The following is a 16,810-nucleotide window of genomic DNA, read 5'->3' as shown; positions in this document are numbered from 1 at the left end:
TTTCCTCCTTGTCTAGTAATCCCTGCAGCCATATATTTGATTTTTATTCTGTTTGGATAGTTATGAGGTTGGCTTTATTACACCCCTCTACAAGGCTACTGCCAGGGCTACCCTGAGATCTCCTAAAAATTGTGCTAACATTAACAAGCTGCAGAAGTAATGAATGAGTATTTTGCTAACCTTTCTGCTGAAATGGTTAAAGAACATTTATTTTGTGTCCTATTAAATGACAAAGAAGTATCCATAACTCAGTTTGTGACTAAACTTAAAAACATGAAGGTGGTAATTTGATCTTCTCAAGAACATTTCAACAAAAATGAAAAGGTTGTCTTTTTGGCATGTTCCTACAAAGTATTTAAAGTTTGAGTTTAAAAAAAACCCTCAGAAAAAGAAAAAAAAACAAAACTTGTTTTGCTTATTTGGATAAAATAGATCCAGGAATTAATTGAAAAGACATTTCCCACGTTGATTTCCTTTTTTGATGTCTACATAAATACATGCAAATTTCACTGGTGAAAGACATTTAAATGTGACACTCTCACACTCTACTAAACTGTTAGTTTATTCTGTATTGGATGTCTGTCTAGAGTTAAGGTCGCTGTAGGTTTTCCAACATTTTTAATCAATCTAGTTTTTTCCATTGTGTTGCATTTAAGGGGGAGGGATTTATTTTCCGGTTTGAAAAGTATTCTAACTGTAATACAAGAATCCAGGCTACAAAGAGAATGTTAGAAGTTCAGAAATATAGAGGAAATTTCAGAAAAAAATAGGTGACAATAAAATATTTTCCCACCAAATATGCCATTTATTGCTTCCCCTTTTCTCAAAGGTATTTTAGGCTCTTGCAACACGTTTGTTTTTTTTTTTTTTAAGTGAAATGCATGACGCTTTTCAGGAGCACCAGAAACAAGACGGTTTGGCACCTGGATGTCATGGTCTGTTTTCAGTAGCAGGTGTTCCAGATCATGGGCCAGTGGGACATGCCAAGGTGCTGAGGGGGCTGGCTGCTCTGAGAGCTCCAGGCAAGCCCAGCACAGGCAGTGTCCTCCTTGACGGGCACACAAGCCCACCACATCTGAGTGTGGCAGCAGAGCTGAATGCTGCTGACAGGGTCCATCAATCATCCCAGACATGGTGATGGGATAAATCAGGCATGGGGGCCATCCAGGGTTTCTGGTCAGGGGCAAAAGGAGATAGGGCTGGACACAAACTACGCTCTGGGGACAAAGTCCATCTAGGAGATGGGCTAGCTACAGCACAGGTTTCAGGTCCACCCAGAAGAAAAGAGCACAGGTCGGCATCCCTGCAGTATAGGTCAGACAAGGACCCCAGGCTCAGAACTGAGCTTAAATGGGGTTTCTGAGCCATAACTGGGGTGAGGGTCCCAGGTGAAGCTGGTCAGGGCAACTGATGGTGCACGCAGGGCAATGATACCAAAATATTTGGTATAATCACAACTATCATTTGAGTTCTACTGGAGCGTGGTAAAAACCAAACCAAACCACTAAAGAAAACAGGTCCTTAAACACCCAGGGAAACCCAAGAAATACTGTGCAAAAATAGCAGAGTGCTCTCTGGTGGTGCAGTTTCCAATTTCCTGCACACAAGGCAGGCAGCAGCACCGAGCAAGCAGGTCAGAGCACTGAGTATACACCTAAAGCTCCCTCTGGTTTACTGTTGGACAAGAGGTTTTTATCTGTGTGCTCCACTAACCCAAACCCCTAAGTCAGGATAAAAAGTTGCAATGTTCTTGGAATTAGTATTGTACTATTGCAAATTATTAATAATATTGCTATAATACATGTGTAAGCTAAGAGGATACTTGAGTTTTCGTAAATTTGCTTAATGCGGCATATAGCTCTACTTTTGCTAGTACATTTTCAATCTCACATCCTGTCAAGCAGGATTTATGTGCCTTTGTTTCCAGTACAAAATGAGAAATTCAACACTACATGTTGTAGAAAAATTCAGACAACCATTATCTTGCTGTTCACATAGCTTAAGATACATGCTAGTTTAGTAATTATTCAAAGTAATGTTAGAAGTGAGAAAAATCAGTAATCCAAATTCTGTCTCAAAAATAATTAATTTCTATGAGGCTTGCAGCTACTATAATCAGGGCAGAAGTTTGTCCAAAACTATCAAATATTTAAGAAGAACTAAGTAACTGCTCCTGCTCTTTGTTTTCCTTGGGCTATAATGTAGACTCAGGGGAATCGCCTGTGTCAGAGAATTATTTATATTGGGAATAAGAGGATTTTATAAGATTTAATTACAGAGGATTTCCCCCACGTACTAGGAGCTACAGAATGGAACCTCAGTCATCTGCTTTTAAGCAGGATCATCATAGTTAGAGATAAAGAAGAACTAACAAATTATTGAGCCCATCCTTTTGTAAAGGCAGGCTACCATTCCCTCACTGAGGATGTACTGGATATTAAGCTTATATCCATGGAACAGCAGCCAAAAATCTATTTAACAAAGAGGGGCTGGCCCATGAAAAAGATTGGATAGAATTTTGTGACATTCAGAATTTTCATTCAGAAAAAAAGAAGTTATCTTTTTAGTCAATTACAGTGTTATTTTTAGGAATATTATTTTACAGTTTCCAAGCTTTGAAATGTTTCTCTCATGTAAGTTGACTTGTATGATAAAGAATCCGAACCATACTAAAAATGCATAAAAAATAGTGCCCGTGTGTTAATGTGAAAGAAAGGTGTTTAACAAAATCTCGACAATACTATCCATAAATATGGACTCATATTTTAAAATCTTGCTTGAAGTTACAGCTGATAGCATAAATACTCAGCAGGTAGTATGCTTCTCTGTGTTGCACAGAAATCTTCCCTTTGACTGCAATGTATTCCCTAATCAAAGTGTTTGCATCTCATAATTGTCTCTCTCATGTGAGCAGCTTGCCATTAGTGATGATGATGATATAATTCGTACAACTAACATCTGGGAATTACATTTGATGTTGTTATTGACAGAGCACTTAGAGGAGATGGCTTTGTCAGTAGGCTTAGCAACTCTCTGAAATAAAATTTGGAACAGTTTCAGGCTGTTAGGAGAATGTGTGCTTTGTCTTGACTTTTTTTTTTTTTTTTTAAATCATACTGTGAATATATAAAATGTACTTGCTTCTCTTATACAAGATGGCATGCACCAGACAGCCAAGAGCCTGAACATGACGGTTGTGTTACGGAGCAAAGAGGCCAGCGTGTGGCCGTCCCCCCGTGGGAAGCACTGACGTGTGGCTTGAACATTCACTGCACTGACTTTTTTACACGCTTAGCTTGTCTCCAAGTGTATGTTCTCTTCCACAGGGGACTGCCACAGGTGCAATCATCTGGCAAACACCCCACTTCCAAAGGACTGCCCCTTGGCACAAGTTGCTGGTAGCACTTCTCTGGCAACTTACATGGTCCACAGGTGCCCATCAGCAGCATATATGCTAATTTCTCATGAATGAGTATTAGAGAAGTTTGCAAGCCAGCCTGCTGCTTCCCAGCACATTCATACATTGATATGCAATCTCACCTATGCCCAAATCCTTAAATTGCAGGTTACAAACTAGTTTAAACAAGTTGCCTATTCTGTCTTCTTGGAGATGTGCCTGACCAGGACCACAGATAATCAAGTAGAATTTGCAGACACTTGCAGAAGCAAGATTGCACAAATTTTGTGGAACCGCACAACTTCTGTGAGCTGCTGAGTATGAGGGATTTGAGACACTATTAATTATTTTCATGGCATCATATATGTACTAGTAAAAGAGTCTTCAGCTAATGTAATTAACTAGCAGTGCCTTTATGCTGTACCTCTTGCTCTCTATGTATTTAACACACAGTGTCATCTTCTCTCTGATGATCATCTTTTGCTTGCAGTACAGCTTACATGGTGCTTTAACGAGCGCAAGTGCTTGCTCAGATACATATTGTGTTAATTAACACAAGCAGTAAGTGGAAGAGAACTGCATAAACCACTCTGAAGTAATGCTTTTAAACACAACCTAAACTCCAGTCAGCTTAATAAACAAATTTGCAATATAAACTCTTCCTTTAATTTTCAGTTAATCTTTTTAGAAACATTATTTGTATAAAAACTGTTAATGCATATTTTCCAACTTTTTTGAAGAAAACCTGCAATCCAACTTTTTTGAAGAAAACCTGCAAGCTCTTTTTTTTTTAAACCTTTTGATTAACAACAAAAAACACAAAATGTTTTATGCAAAGAGTTTTAATTTTAGAAGTATTTTTTGATGTAAAAATAATTCCATCTGATGTACTGTCAGGGAGAAATCACACAAATAAATTTGCAGACAGGGACCACCACCGTTTAAAAAATAGGAAAAATTTATAGGTATATGTCGGGGATTGGCTCAAGGAGCACAGACATGAGTCCACCAAGCAACTGTACGAGCAGAGCCCATTTTAGTTGACATAAGTAGGCCTTAGTTAGCTTGTCTATTAGGCCGTGGGAAAAGGGGGAACGGAAAAGTACTGACTAAAGCAGGGTCAGGATATTTTTGAAGAGATAAGAGTCAGAAGAATGTGGGATGCGCATAGCTAGCTAAACCCAAGTAGGTGGAGTAAGTAAATGTGCTTAGCCTATTAGATAGAGACAAGTATGCATAATTATGGTATTTGGTATAAATGCACGCCATCTCGGGCAATAAAGTTGAAGTATGCTTTATCACTCATATTGAGTCGGCTGCATTTCTTCCTCCGTCCGCTCGGGTCTGGAACTCTGATGGGATTTCTCTCTGCAGGTATAGCTCTAGCCAGAGTTATAATGAACCTTGCCTTTCAATAATCCACAGTGAACAAACAAATGCATAAAGAAGGCGATATTAATTTATGGTTATAAGTTCTTCTTCTAGTGTCAAACCAAAATAGTTATTCTTCTTTGTTCTTCTAACAAGGATTACTGGGAACACTTATTTTGGGGAAATTTGGACAAGGAAGACACAACCATACTATGAAAGGCTGACAAAGGTCTCAACTCTTCCCAGGCTCAGATGTGACCCAAGACTGGCATCACTGTTTTATTTCAAGTCCCTGCATTTGCAGCTGGGGAGAAAATCCCATACAAGGAGGGCATGAACAGCAGTGAAGAAGGCTACCCACTAAGCAATGCTTTATTCGTGCTCCAAAGCATCCCTCTCCACAGAAGGGTAAATAAGGACTCTACAGACTTCCCCTTCTTACTGGGGGAAATTCCTGCCTTAAGCAGCGATCTCAATATACATCATTCACTACATGGAAAACAAAGGGGCCCCTGGAAGGAGGAATAAACAAATTAGAAACTTTCTGCTGGCCAGCCTAAGGACAACCTATGGGCCTTATCACACAGGACCGCTCCTGCTCACAAAGGCTATACAAATTCAATTACACTGAAAAGCGCTTTAGTCAAACTCCAGAGTGCCTGACTCAGATGAGTAATTACTTCCATATTCTATAATAAAAACAGCCATAGTTTAATGGGCCTGAAGCTAGCATGGATTCAGGGCTTCGTTATATCTACATCTCTAAATGTTTCTCTTAATTATCTTTGGTCCCTAAGAGAAGCTGGAGGCCTTCCTCATTTGCTCTCTCTCCCAGGATGATTGGCTTGATTCCCAAAGCAAAAGACTGAAATAGGATGGGAAGTCACAACAAGTAAACAAGCATTCTTCCAAATGCACACACTTTTTATTTTTTTTTTGGTATCATTTTAGTAGTGTTAGAAATGCCATGTATACAAACAGTATGCTTTAAGTGTTTGTTCTGGGCAGAACAAAAGGTAGTCCCAGTCCTCCAGGCACACTCTATGCATCTGGTATGCCAATGATGGCATACCTTATTATCAGAAGCTGGTAATTCCAGCTTATAGAAATACATCTTTTAGATACATAATATTTTGCATCAACTCACTTCTTCTATGTAAAAATGCAGCTCAACGACTATAAAAAGAACTTCCTCCACAACATACAGAGCTGTTGGCATTCCTCTAAGGATTGTTACAAAAGACATATCTCTTACGTGTCAGGAACACTGAAATACAGGGCAGAAAATAAAGTGTATTGGCCCTCGAGTCTTCATGTTTCAGTAATTAATTACATTGTTAATCCAGTGTGCTAGCACCCAGATACCAACCGCTCATGGAAACGGCAACCCCCCAGTGATCTTCAGAGTCTACGTGCGTTATTCTGAATTCACAGGAAAGGCTCCATTCCTTTCAGTGGGCTTGAAATGTGTTTCTTGGATATCACCAAAATGCTGCTATGCCAGAGTTAATATTATTACCAGCACTCTGCACCATTGACAGGAAAGTCACATCCTGCAATGTACAGCTGATGCAATTCAGGGAATTTGAGCTTATTAATTTTAAACATCATCTAGTGTTCAGCAAATCAGAACACAAATTTGTAAAAGATCTCATTCAAATTTTCCCAGACTCTGAGATGGTCTAATTCAGCCTGAAGTACTTGAACAGATGGCGTTGAACATACGACATTGTGGCTCTAACCTGTGAGGAAACCCAGCCCTCAGATGAGCTGCAAGTGAACTTGGGCTGGACGTGAACGCGTTGGAGCTTCGGCTGCAGTCACAGCTCCCAGCTCCAACAGCCCACACTTTGCAGTTAGCTAAACTCACCGGAGACCTCTCGCTCCTTCTGGGACGGGACACCAGGTTAGGCTGCCTGCCCCCGCCCCGAGCCGAGCCGGGGGGCGCTGCCCGGGGCTGAGAAACGGGGGCGAAAGAACTGGAGCGGGGGAACCCCGGGACAGCTCTCAACTCCTCCCGCCCTCTCGCGAGAGGAGGCGCCCGCGGCGCGGCCCGCGGCTCTCGCGGGAAGATGGCGCCTCTCGCGAGAGGCGGGTGCTGCGGCTCCCGTAGCTATAGCAGCGGGCGATGAGGGCGGGGACGTTACGCGCCGCGGCGGGACCCGACGCCGGCAGGTAGGAACTCGCCGCCCGGGGGAGGGGCTGGCGCCTCCCCTCAGCGGAGTCCCGCCGCGACTGTCCGGTGCCGCCCCGACCCTTGACGGCGCCGGGCGGCAGCGGGGCCGTGGCTCCGGCGGCGGGACGAGAGCGGTCGCTCCCCTCAGCGGCGCGGGCGGGCCGGGTGAGGGGCCCGGGCGGGTTGTACTGCCGTGCCGGTTGTACCGCCGTGCCGGCAGCGGCCGGGTACCTGTGGGGCGGGCGCGCCGGCTCCGCCGCTGCCGGCAACACTTGGGGTTTCTCTTCTCCTGTCCCGTCCCCTCAGGGGAAACCCCACCCAGCCGTTAGCTGGCTGAACGTCCCATGCGTCTGAAGCGCCCCCAGCGCAGAGCAGAGCAGCCCCCGTATCCCCGCGCGGCCCCCGCTGTGGTGGGGCAGCCCCGTATCCCCGCGCGGCCCCCGCTGTGGTGGGGCAGCCCCGTGTCCCCGCGCGGCCCCCGCTGTGGTGGGGCAGCCCCGTGTCCCCGCGCGGCCCCCGCTGTGGTGGGGCAGCCCCGTGTCCCCGCGCGGCCCCCGCTGTGGTGGGGCAGCCCCGTGTCCCCGCGCGGCCCCCGCTGTGGTGGGGCAGCCCCGTGTCCCCGCGCGGCCCCCGCTGTGGTGGGGCAGCCCCGTGTCCCCGCGCGGCCCCCGCTGTGGTGGGGCAGCCCCGTGTCCCCGCGCGGCCCCCGCTCTGGCGGGGCAGCCAGCCCACGCGTAGGAGGCTGCGGTGCGCAGGGCTCCGGTGCCGGGGCTCAGCGTGGCCCCGAGCCCTGACCTCCGGCGCCATTGTGCGTGAGGGACCCTGTGCGGACCTGCGGCGGGCACTGGGGAGCAGAGAGGGGACAGCAGGTACGGAATAAAGGTTGTACTGGGGGCTGGAAAGGTTTTTTTATCAGAAGGGATCGTTGAAATTAACATCACTGACTTTGCATCATGTTGGTTGTTAACTTAGACGTGATCAACTGCCATTAAAAGCTAAACTTGCATAGAAACTGCCGGTTAGAAGCAGCTTATAGTGTTGTATTTACTATGTTGGTCCAGGGTTGGCAAAAAGCATGTGTTTTTTTTCACTTAAAAAAAAAAAAAGAGAAGCTGTTTGCTGTTCCAGGATCTGATTTCGCTTGAAACCCTTCGTTCAGTAGGAGGATTATGAGTGAGGATTCATGAGGATTACAGCCCTAAATAGAAACCACAACAATACACACCTTCTGCTTTCAAAAAGTTGTAGACGCAATGGGTTTCTGGTCTTTCAGCTGAGTGAAGTTGTGTCAGTATTGTAGTGACTGATTGTGCATGTGAAAAGAGTTCAAAGAGCTTTTCAGATCCCAGAACAAATTCTGAGTGTTACAATCACGGAAAAAAAAAATGCACGTGAAATGGGAGGAAAAATAGTTGTGTAATTTCTCGTGCAGTTTGAAAGAAACAATTATGTACTGAAAACAAACCTCACTAAGCTTGTGCTACTCTTCAGACTTGATCTGTTTTTTGCTGTAATATACTTGACATTGAATAGCAGTTTTGGAAAACAACAGCAAAGATAGCAACTGCAGCAATAGGAGCCACGGGTAGTCTTGTGTTTGTTTCCAAAGGGAAAGTATTGCTGTTCCGAGAACTAAACTGGTGAGGTAATACATAACTTGAACATGACAGTTTTAAAAAATAATCTTCAGAAATGTAATGGGGTAAAAAAAAAATGAATGAGTCTGTTGAAATCTGTTCTCGTTTAGGAACTGATAGAAATAATGATAATTTCACTAGACGGGATACTCTTTAAATTCTGTTATAGCACCTAATCAAGAGTATAGCTAATCAAACATGCTGCATGTCATTTAGACTGAATTAAATAGGGGCCTTTTTTTTTTTTCTTAATAAATAATTTATTTTCTCTTGCTTGGGTTATGCCAGCCAGGAAGCCTTTTGCCACAGTATTCTTGGGGTGAGGCAAGGGGTAAGGCTGTGCTTGATTTATCCAGTGCTAAGAAACTTACCCTTATCCCAGATGATTTAGAAATTTTGCTTTCTTTGTGCTAGTGACAGCTGCAAAAGCATTTAAGTTCATTTGCAGGTGAAAATTATGTCAATTCTTCTCTCCGTTCTGGGTTAACAGTCTATTTTGAGACTGTAGTCATGAGTTCATTAAAAAGGATAATGGGAATTTAAATCCTTCTTTATCCAGTCCTGGTGATGTTATTAGGCATTAAGCCTTCTTTACGTGAATTTTCATGGAGAGTCTGTAGAAGAGAAAGTGTGTTTATTTCCCAGTTTGTGGAGCTTCAAAAACCTTGTTACCTAGCGATGAAAGAATAGTGACAGAGCTCTTAGGTATCGCATTATTGTAGTTATGGTGTGTTCTATCCACACTAATCACAATTAACCTCCATTGTGCTTGAGTGCTCTGTAAACATAACCGTATAAAGAACGGTTGTGGCTGTCCCAAATAACTTTTGGTGCAACTATGTAAAATGCAGCAGGTGATACAAAAAAGGAACTGAGGTAGGAGGATGAAAGAATAATAAAAAGTGACAGCTATTATTTTTCTAAAATATGCTTACCTTACTGTTTGAAACCAATCAAAGTATAGGTGCCTATTGGCACCTGTCAGATTTGTTAGTCTTTTCATTTTCTCATGCAACCTTCTGAAATTTAAATCCCTTAGACATCCTTCAGTTTCCTAAAATATATTCCACCCACATTTATTCAAACAGTTTATTTTAATTTGTTCTCTGAAATACTCCACTTCTTGCCTTTGTCTAAACTTTGCCTTTTAATTTCTTTCTTTTCTATCAATAGTGGCTGCAGTCATCATTCCAAAGTTGCTGTGTATTTCTGTCACTGAAGGTCACTCCCTAGCACAGATATGCAGTGTTTGATGACAGCAGCAGCAAGAACTCTTGTCACTGACTGTCAAGGAATTTTAATCATCTTGCTTGGATCTATCTATTGTTCTTGTTAACTGCAAGTCAAGTAATAGGCAGTCTTTAAGATTTTTGCCTTCATCTGTAAGCAGACCCTTTCTAACACCCTGTGTGTGACACTGCCAGGAGGAACCATCTCTCAGCTGCAGCCCAAACACTTTCTAGAGCAAATGAAGGCCTTCTGTTGTGTGTCTTGATACACAAGTTTAGCATGTGGTTTAATCCTTCATTTCTCACAGTTATATCATTTGATGCATGGGGCTCCCTGTTCTGTGGCCTGAGACAGTTAAAAGGTTTAGGTGGGTGTCACCAGCCATTGTCTATGAGACACAGGACTAGTGTTTGGCCAAACTAAGGTATTGCTTGGCTTTGCTACTCAGATTTTATAGCAATAGACTACATGCCAGCTCAATCAGTGTGCTGAATTTATGTACAGTCATTCAGCTGTGAACTTACCTGTTGCGGCTTTCCTGAAGTCACAGTAAGTGTTCTGTTTTTGGAGTTTAAGGAAAAGCTTCTAGATGGAAATTAACACCTTAGTAAAAACCAAGGAACCTGGAAGGAAGGCAGGAGGCTCTTACTTAAATCTTAAATTATTTATTCTATACTTTCCAAGATTTGTGAGCTGTATGTATTCCCTTGTAGTCTCAAAAGTTAGAAGTAATGGTTTGTGTTCATACAGTGAAAAATTTCCAGTAGATTTTGTTGTCTTGTGCCCTAAATATGTGAAGTAAAGGTGATCTTAAAGGTGCTATATTAAAACTTGGTGTCTCTATTCACTTCTGTAGCAGTGATCACTTGGTAAAATGGAGACCTGTGGTACCTGTAGAGCATTTGTTGTGATTGTTGCCAAACTATTAAGATGCAAAGGAAGAGGCTAGACTGATGGTTTTGGAGCTTAAAACCATTTTTGTTCAAATTATGAAAGCATGTGGAAAGTTATGAGCTGTTATGGACTAATCCATACATTTTCTGTCTAACATATTTATGAAGAAATACTGTAAAAACATGACTTCTCTAGTATCATTCGTAGTAACTTGTAAACAAACCCATTTCTGAATTAAACTCAACTGCTGGAAATACCAGCTGTTTCAAAAAGATGGACCCAATTTGAAGTCATGCTATCTTTGAAACTGGGTCTATCTTTTTAAAACACCCTGTACCATTCTTAGTTGTCGCTGCTGCAGGTGTTGTTTAAACATTTTGGCTACAAACACATCATAACAAAATGGATATTAAATTTGATATTCCTTTTATAGAGCACTGTGACCATTTTCTTCAGAACCTTCAGGCTTATGAAATACAACTTTGAACCACATATGCAAAGAAATCTTTAGGTAGCACTGTGAAATTTCAGTTTTAAAACCTCCGTATTGGTGTCTCTTCTTTCTTATATTATTTCTTTAGTAGTAAAAAACCTGAAAGCTTTGTTCTCATGCATATGTAGTTATAATTGAGTATCTGCAAGGCAGAAGGAATCTTTATCCACAGCATGATGTGCTGTGCTACTGGTGGTGCAATTTCTATTGCTCCTCTGGCACTCTCTCCTGTATAGGTGCTGTTCTTGAGATGGTGCCTGAGAAGGAAGAGATTATTTCTACCTGTGTTCAGTTTTTTGTTATGCTGCTGGGTAAAGTTTGCATTCAGGAACGCAAATTGTAATGGTGAATTTTGAGTTTGATGGGAGCTGGACTGAGCCTGACAAATCAATTTGCAAAGGCCAGAGCTGTCAGATCGTAGTTTTCCTTCATTACTGACCAGTTTAGATTTGAACCAATGACCCAGAGGTGAAATGCTCAGTACTGCATTACCGAGCCTCTGATCTATCCATATGTTCTCTTGTTTGAAGTCCCTGTAGTCCTCTTAAACAGAACATGCAGTAAATATTGAGTATTGTTTGCACTTGTAAATACTAGAACAGTGTCCATTCCAATTGTCTGCTGTGCGTGTGAGGACACTGTAGTTAAATATAGCAACAATTTCTTACAGTCTCTGGCTTTTCATGAGAAACCCTCGTACAAATCCAACCATATGGCAAACCCCAGTGCTATCTTAAAGCCATTAATGAAGAACCTATTGCTACCATTAACAGGAAAATGAATCCACAGCTCCAAGTACCATACTGGGAGTTATTAATAACCTCAGACTGCTGCTAAGAAAATGAACTTAAATGAAATACCATTAGAAGCTGAGTCATCCCACCAACACTCTGCGTGTTGTATCTAGATTTGTATTTATCTATGGAAGCCTTTTCGGAGTATATTACCTTTATTACTTGTCTACTTCATTTGTTCTTCATTGAGTGTCTGCATTGTGCTCAATGCTGTAGAAAACATAATGGAAGATTATTTTCCTGGATTTCATAAAATAGATTCAACAAAATATTTTATAGGAGTGCATAATCCGTTTTCCCATTTATTCTGAGGTAAGGTGTTTCTAGGCAACCTACTTAACAGGAGGAGGTCAAGAAATGTAAATAGTTGTTTGAATTATTCTCAGTTTGTAAGGCTACTAAAACAAGTTACTGTCTGTATGTCATAATTTCTGTGAGCTGCAGAAATAGTAAAATATACATTTGTAGGTATTTGGATTGTCATTTTATCTCCTTATCCTTTCTCATCCAATCCTTAATCCCATTCTCCCCCATAACAAGGGACAGTGCTGCAGATAGTCTGTACTGATTGACTTGCTGCCAAATCAAATATTTGGAAGTGAACTTTCCTACTCCCCGCTCATTAAAAGTGCATGTTGGGTCTTTTTCCTCTACTTGACCATCCATTTTCATGTAGTCTATAGGAACGTAGTTAGTTTTGAGATCTCTATTTTTTATTTCAAAAGGTTGGAAATTGGCCAGCTGATGCAAAAGGTGTTGGAAGAAAACTGATTTTGTCAGATGCTTCTGTGGGCAATAAAAATAATTTATTGCCTAGTTACTAATTAAATGAAGCTTATGATCATGCTTTCTGATGTATCCTTGGTCCCATTTGATTTCTTCCCCTTTTTCAGTTAAAGCATCTCACTTAAACCACCATCTTCCTTTTTTTGCATAGCATTCCTGGTATGCAGGATGTAATCCAAGTCTGGTTTGATATTTTTTCCCCACACCTTTGATTGTATTGCATTCATTTCCTATGTGTTCTATCATTAAAAGTAAAAAGTCTGAATCCTTGAGGGTTTTTATGAGAATTGGAAAAATCAGGTTTTTAAAACTCGTGTATATAAATTGTGAATGTTTCCTTCTTTTGAACATCTCTCCAAGCTTGAAATGATGCCATTTTATGTTGCAGATAAGACTTCACTGAGTTGTGGTTGGCCGTAGAATTGTGAAAGGACATGAACCTTGGTGATCTCTTGATTAATTATTTTGCAATAGGCCCTGGCTTATCATGTTCTGCTGTAACTGATTTGACGTGTGGATTTGGTCAAGCTTGCAGTCCTTGAATTTGCAGGCTAGAAGTGCAGCTTTTGGAATTACTTTCCCTGGTTGTCTTTTCCAGGTCCAAAAATTCGGACAGATAAATCTCAGTTGCTTTCCCATCCTGTTTAAATCCGAACAGTGGATGTGGGTTTAGTGTAGACATCTATTTTTAAAATGTACTCAGGCTTTCAAATTAGTATAAACGCTTTTTGGCACAAAGGTAGGTTTTTATGAGTATATAAATTGCAAATAAGCAGTAAATAATTGTTGACCCAAAGGTTAATAATGGTAAAGTCAGAAGCAGGTAGGATGATCTGTAATAAATAATGATCGCGGATTAGTGTCTTGCGTAGAATTCTTTTTTATGGTACAGTTAGGCTCACCAAAATTTATACAGAAGTACACACTGTATATTGTGTGGGGGAGAACAGTTTGTGTATGAGAAGCCTATAGGGAATCAAGGGGAAACCAGCTGCCCTTTTTTTTATTTATTTTATCTTTTTATCTGCATGAAATCTGTTTTGGCATTTTACACTCTTGAGTAAAGACCAGCTAGCTTGTTCATTTCTAATATCTGGTAAAATGTAAATCAGTATTTATAGTAGATAATCTTTGGTGTGTGTAATTCTTATGTTTTTATTTAAAAAAAAAAAGTATGTGATATATTACATTTTGACTTTTTAAAATAATGAATGGACTAAAAATATGTAAGAGTGATTCACACGTGGGAGACTGTTTGAAGAGGAGGATTCTTCAGTATTCAGTATAACACAAAATGTTAAAATAAATGTATTTTGGGAAATAGTTAATCAGTAAAGTGTGTCATGGCACAGAGGATAGCAAAAGACTTTCTGATCCTCCAGCTGGTGTTTCTAGTAGAATCAACTTATAAATGGATCAATAAAAACCAGCTAATGCATCTCATGAGTTGTACTATGGCATGGAAACAGGTTAATGTCCTCACTAGATCTGCCTGTTATTCAAGAAAATAGGTCATGCTGGGGAAAAGGGGGCGGAATTTAAAAAAAAAAAAAAAAAAAAAGTGTTGATTATATACTCTGCCTGTTCCCCAAAACCTTTCCATTATGCTGTACCTGAGGCATGCTAATAAACAGACAGCAAAGCTTCATAAAACTTGTGATTAGCAAACTGCAGCATTCTCTGTGATATCTATTGTGGACATTGTTATGCACAACAAATCCATGCAGTACTTACATTCTAACAGATAATATCTATGGAGTTTGTGTAAATATTTTTCAAGTATTTTAAAAACAGCATTCCCAACAAAAGCTTTAGGATCCTTTGATTATGGATGCTTGGTAGATTTTTAAATATAGACTTATTTATTCTTCTCAAAGAGAACTGTGAAAGAACGCTGCAGTGTGAGCCTGGCAGTGCTGCAGGATGAGCAACAGTTCTGTTTTTAAGGTGCTCCTTGTTTGTTTAAATTCTTGAAGCTAGACAACATCCATGCACTTTTCATGTAAGCTTTTTGATACAATGTTTTGGACATTGCTATTAAAATGCATTGTTTCAGGAGAGGATCAGCACAGAAATAATAAAACTTTCTTGTTAGCAAAAAGGTATTTATATTATCTTCTCCTTTTAGATAGCTGAATTTAAGACTGTAGATTTGATATGGAAATAGCCACCTTTTGGGAAGAAATATCTTCTGTTGTGCAAATGTGTTTTCTTAAACAGCTTTTCCTTTCTGGGAGAGATAGAAAGGTAGTTTAATTTAGTAATGTATTTCTTCAGTCAGTCCATTTACTGTTCAGTCATATTCAGCAGTATAATTTTCACATAAATTTAGTTATTTACCACTTCTCCATTGTGTTTTTATCTGTTCACCTTTTGTGTCGATGGGTTCTCCTCTCCCTGTTGGTCTGTTGTCACAGCTGCAGCCTGGAAAGGTACCTGGGCAATTCCACTGTGTTCAGTTCTTGCTCTGGCAGGAACCGGCAGTGTTCACAGACAGAAAATGGTACAGTCTTGTCATCTCTATGAAAACACAGAAGCTTCTTAGGGTTAAGGATAAAGAGTGACATTTTCAAGTTGAAGTAGCTTTTTCTGACTCTCTAGTTCTGGGAACGTTTCTGGTCAGAAGCCACAGTGCTAGCAAAATATTATTTTCCAGGATTATTCTGCAAAAGAATATGTGAGGTTTTGGGAGAGAAAAGTGGAAAATGCCTGACTGTTGCAGTGTCGTGCCCAACTGAATTGCTTAATTTTACTGTGAAAAATATTACATCAAGTATCAATGACAAAACTTCCCCCTCCCCCCCCGTCTCTGATAAGGAGTGTATGTATTGTTTGTACAGGAATTAGGATTGATATGTCATTTATCAATAATTTTAACCTATGAGATGCTTTATCTCATGTATGCATAGTAAATAAAAAAATACTTTAAATTGTTAGAACAGGAATCCAAAGCCTAAAATAAGATTTCTAATGAACCCTGAACTTTTTAAACATCTTCGAATGGTTTTTTAATTTGATTTTCACTGCAGATAAAAATAAACACTAATTTGTTGTAGTATTGTTGTACTTGAAACTTAACTGCCTCTGGCAGATCTGTAAATGGTTATGGTAGCTGTAGTGGTTCTTTCCTCATGTCTCTACCCCCTACTTTATTTTGATGGTATCAATAAAAGTAGTGCAACAATATTCCAGGTTGTTCATGGGCTTCCCTTCCTTTTCTTATTCCGGCTTGTCTGGAATTCATTTGAGTAATGACGTGACTGTTAAATACTGGGGCCCATATTGTCATCCAAAGATGTGAATGAATTATGATATTCATCTTGTTTGTAATTTCAAATGGCCTTGAGTATTAATAACAGTTTAATGTTGATACTTCAATAAAACACTGGAAATGCTGTTCTTGAGGTGAACTTGGAATTTTCAGTGGCAATTCCTTGTTTTCTACATACTAAATTTTCACTAGTTCTGTGTGATGCCAGACTGCTGAGCTGATACAGGAATGCAAATAGGTCTCTGTTTTATATAGGACATGAAAATGTCTTCATTTGTCCAGTCATACTAATGTCCTCATTTGGTTTGTGAAAATCACTCATAAATAAGCAGTAGGAACTTTAATCAGGAAACGTGTGGAGTATGTTACAAATTGATGGACAGAAATTGAAACAAGAGAGGTTTTAACTGGTTGTAAGGAAGACTTTTTTTTTTTTCCTCCGTTAGAACAGTCATTCATTTTAATGAGAGGCTGGACAGCTTCTGTCCTTGGGGGATTTCAAGATCCAACTGGATAAAGCCCTGAGCAACTTGATCTGACCTCTTGGTCATGCTTTTAGCATGAGATGAGACTGGAGACCTCCTCTGGGGTTCTTTCTAGAATCAGTTCTCCTGTGATTCTGATTTACTTTTTGATCACACTCCTCTTCTTCAGCATTCTTTTTCTTAGCTGCATGAGCTGACCATTTGAAGTGCTCAGTGAATTCCTTCAGCAAGAATGGCATCACATGAGACTGGAGAGTTAGAGGCACCAGCTCAGGA

The 16,810-nt window shown here is 40.6% G+C and overlaps 2 protein-coding genes across 9 annotated transcripts in view; one reads left to right on the top strand and one right to left on the bottom strand.

Moving 5' to 3' along the window:
* Positions 1-6,816, bottom strand: part of SEC24C (SEC24 homolog C, COPII coat complex component) — a 110,894-nt gene extending 104,078 nt beyond the window's left edge. The window contains exon 1 of the mRNA XM_065068479.1: positions 6,639-6,816. The gene's annotated coding sequence lies outside the window, so the exon portion shown is untranslated. The remainder of the gene's footprint in view (positions 1-6,638) is intronic.
* The window catches only part of USP54 (ubiquitin specific peptidase 54), a 102,472-nt gene continuing 92,475 nt past the window's right edge, over positions 6,814-16,810 (top strand). For all 8 annotated transcript variants that reach the window (XR_010473631.1, XM_065068469.1, XM_065068471.1 and 5 more), the window contains exon 1: positions 6,814-6,943. The gene's annotated coding sequence lies outside the window, so the exon portion shown is untranslated. The remainder of the gene's footprint in view (positions 6,944-16,810) is intronic.

This window comes from Columba livia, chromosome 6 (assembly GCF_036013475.1).
Source record: "Columba livia isolate bColLiv1 breed racing homer chromosome 6, bColLiv1.pat.W.v2, whole genome shotgun sequence".
Taxonomy (NCBI): Eukaryota; Metazoa; Chordata; class Aves; order Columbiformes; family Columbidae; genus Columba; species Columba livia.
Note: the sequence above shows the minus strand (reverse complement) of the source record. Positions and strands in the feature narration are given on the sequence as shown.